General features: G+C 41.1%; 1 pseudogene; it reads right to left on the bottom strand.

Annotated features, from left to right (window-relative positions):
- Positions 1-2,585: 2,585 nt before the first annotated feature.
- Positions 2,586-2,984, bottom strand: LOC143442170 (small ribosomal subunit protein eS17 pseudogene; annotated as a pseudogene).
- Positions 2,985-3,924: the final 940 nt, after the last annotated feature.

The raw sequence follows: 3,924 nt of genomic DNA, 5'->3' as shown, positions 1-3,924 counted from the left end.
AACGTAATGAGGGGCTGGAGAGGTAGCCCAGGGGTTAGGAGTACAGACACAAGTTTGGCTCGTAGTGCACTTTGAGGGAATGGAGACTTAAAACTGCCTGCAACTTCAGTTCCAGGAGATCCAGCACCTTTGTCTGGTCTCTGCAGGCACATGTGGCATACACACACACACACACACACACACACACACACACACACACACACACACACCATTCTAACTGGACTGTTGGCTGAGGCTGAGACCCAGAATCCCAGATACCAGAAAAACTAAGGCAGTTGGACGGCAAGTTCAAGGTCAGTTTGGGCAACTAGTGAGACATGTTTCCAAACACAAAGTAGACAGAAAGCATACCTAGTGTATCCAAGGCCCCAGCTCAATACCTGAAACCAAATGGAACAGCAACATCAACAACAAACAAAGATGTAAGAGCTGAAACTGAGCACTTGGTGTCTGGAATTCTTTCTTCTCACAGCTGGGGTTTTAGTGGACAGTGCCAATAGCATCTGCAGGGTTTTGAGCCCCATTTCTCCACACTGCCTGATGGGAAGCAGTCTATACCCCAAAAGCAGGAGGTAGCAAATTGAGTAAATCACCATCATCTTTGTGATAAACAGAATCCTTCTGTTTCAACTTCAATTAACCAAGAGCCGCGTCACACAGAGGACGTAAAATTGTAGAGTCAAAGTCTTTGAGGCACCTGTTTCTCCTTTTCCTAAAATATATGGAGGTGCATCTGTAGGTTGCCATGATGAGTTGCCTCCTTCCTGCTGCACAACCTCTACTTACATAGGAACTGTCTAGACAGGAGCATGTTTATACATGATTTGGGGGTCGGGTGGTTGGGAGCTATAAGCTGGGAACTAAACCCAAGGCTTTGTGCATATTCAGTAAGACATCTACCACTAAGCCAAAGCCTCAGGTATTATAACTGAAAATTTCAAAGGTTCCGAGTGGGGAGTAAATGCACCAGAGAGGAATTGGGAAGTGTTACCTGAGCAGTGATTGTCTGCCTGGGTCCTTTGAAAATACTGTGACATTCCCTTGGTGAGGAAAAAGTGTTTTAACTGTTAAAAGTAAATGATGATTTTTCCTTCACCTACCCTAACATGCACACAAATAGAAATAAGAATATGCTTAGTGGTTATATTCTTCTCTTTTGAGAAATCAATTTAAAAAAATTAAGTAGAAAATGGATTAACAGAACTACTTAGATGCACCTAGCTCCAGAATATTCCTAGCTCCTTTGGGGCCTAAGCCTAAAAGAAAAATACTTTACTAGCAAAAAGAAAAATACTTGAATTCTCTCTGGGGTCACTATGAAAATTACACTTTATTAATTAATTTTATAGTTCAATCAATAAAAGCAAAGCATAATTAGATTTTCTCTTGAAAGATATCAATATACAAGGATAGTAAAGCCGCAGAATAACACATTTGATTCGCATCAGAAATTTCTCTTTTCTTGTGCACTGTCTTACATCTGCATCTTGACAACTTCGCTGGCTGAATTTTTCAGTGACATGTGGTGACTCAGTATTTTTCACAATGTTCTGATGATGGTGGAAACTCCTACTTGAGAGAATGTGTTGAGTATACCTTGCTAATACCATCAATAACTGAGCGTGTTTGACTGAACTCAAGAACTGGAGGAATTAGTATCTTTGATGATTATGTTTCTATTTCCTTATGTTGTCTTAAAAAGAGAGGAAGTAAAGTTATTTAGGAGTCAGGTGAAGGGTTGGTTAAGACTAGAGAACTTCCTTTCCTATAGTTTGGAAACTAGTTGTTAACATAGTTATTCTTTCTGGCATTTAGATCTTCAATTGTCATAGACTCATTATCAAGGAGAAAAGAAGCCTACTTCTGACAGAAAACTGCAGAATGACTTCCGATGTTTTGTCATGAAGAATGGAAATATTAAGACCATGACCACCTTTGCTGCCTTCCTCAGTTCCCTGGATTCTGTTTCCATTAGTTACCTGCTGGGATATCATGCATTGGCCCTTTCCCAGTGAGGTTTGGTTTTATTATTCATCTTTAGAACCTGTTAAAGATAAGTTGGCTTTGATATTTAAGGACACCCATGCTCTACCTCCTGTTCTTCGACCACCACCTCTCATAGACAACATCATAGCCTGTTCATAGGTGGTTGTTTTGTATAAGCCTTAGATAAGCCTTCCCCTGGAAGGAGGGCATGTCCTCTGAAGGCCAGTTACCTCAGCCCTCAGTCCCAGCAAGAGGCCTCCCACAAACTGTTTTCTTGAGGCAGAGAGGGACAACATCTCTCTTAGTTTCTTCCTTTCCAGGATCTCTTATGACATGCTGGGGCCCCAGATGAAGTCTATGACTAGGAGGCAGATTTAGGGTGGGATGAGGCAGGTCCTGAATCCTGGAAATCAAGCCTTGTTTTCACAAGCTGAGTGGTTAGGGTTACATGCTTCAATCTTAACCTCTCTTCCTTAATTATTTAAAGTAATGCTGTCTTATTTGCCCTAGACTCTGTTGGACATTAAAGGGAGGATTTGGGTGATACTTGGAATTTTTTTTAATTATTTTCAGGTTTATTGAAAATATGGCACAACAGATTAAACAGCTCCACGTGGTGTTTTGAAATTCATCCCAACCATAGGCTGAGTGACCTGAAGGCTAGAGAGACTGCCAAAGTCCAGAAGCTTCATCATTTCCTGGGTCTCAGGATCTACCTCAATAATCTCCTGATCTAGGGCTGAGACCTCAGGAACATAATTATCTCTCCTCTCTTTTCTTCTTGCAACTTGATAGGGGACCTCTCTCACAGGACCTTTCTGAATCAGCTTCATCAGATGCGTGACATAGTCAGCTGTCTTGTTCAGAAGTTCCTTGCTGGGGATAATGGCCATCTCCTTGCACATGCACTTGTTGGTGTGGAAGTCATTATCCAGGCAAGTATCGTACTTCTCAATGATGACCCAGACTGCCATCTTCAGAGTTTTGGCGCGAACCATTGTTGGTGGGTCTTGGTAATATTTGGATTAAAACAGAAAGTGCATCTTAGATTTGGGCACTGAGAGACCCAGGCTGAAGAGAAGGGAGGGGTACTTTCAACACCAAATTGAGATTACCCTCACCACACACACACCCCTGCATGGCCTCCCCTTCCCCTCATGAAGATCTTTTCAGGGTCTGCTTGGTGGTGCTTCATTAGAAATGAGGTAATCCCTCACATCATGTTACTACTCTGCTATAGCCTGAGTGTTTGTTTCTTTGTTTGTTTCTAGTTGTTTTATTATTTGTTTCAAAAATTTCCAGGGAGAGTAGAAAATTTTTTTTTGTCACAACCAACAGAAATGCTGGAGACATAGTGTTTGAAGCTAATTCTCTGGATTTAGTCTCTAGGGAGAAAGTAAGCTCTTAGCTCTATATGGTCAACATAAGCAGGGTTTTTTCTTTCAATGCTGTTATGGCAATAGCTGTAATGTTGTTTGAAATGTAAAAAGTTAGTAGATATACATTGAATGCCTCTTGAAATGGTAAGGCTGCAGGTCAGCTAAACAGAGAACTGAGATTTCATTCAGCATCTACAAATATAGCATCTTTCACGGGACTGTCAGTACCACAGCCAGTGTGTACACTTGTACATGGGAAAAGTTACCAGTGCTGATGTCCAGGTGGGCAGAAGTGATGGACTAACATGCTTCTGAGGTAGGAACCAAATCTCCCTACCAAACTAGATTGAGTGTCTACCAAACTCAACTTAGTAGCATAGCCACACCTAAGAAATTCCTATGAGAGTGCCACAAACTGCCACACTGCGGTCTGCTTATTTATTTCCTTTAACTTCTGAATTGGATGAGTATAATGGGCGCTAAATGGTCTTTTAGAGAACTTAATGACTATGTTTTCCAAACACATCATTTGTTTTATAAATATATTAATTCATTAATT

Source organism: Arvicanthis niloticus, chromosome 4 (genome assembly GCF_011762505.2).
Source record: "Arvicanthis niloticus isolate mArvNil1 chromosome 4, mArvNil1.pat.X, whole genome shotgun sequence".
NCBI lineage: Eukaryota > Metazoa > Chordata > Mammalia > Rodentia > Muridae > Arvicanthis > Arvicanthis niloticus.
Note: the sequence above shows the minus strand (reverse complement) of the source record. Positions and strands in the feature narration are given on the sequence as shown.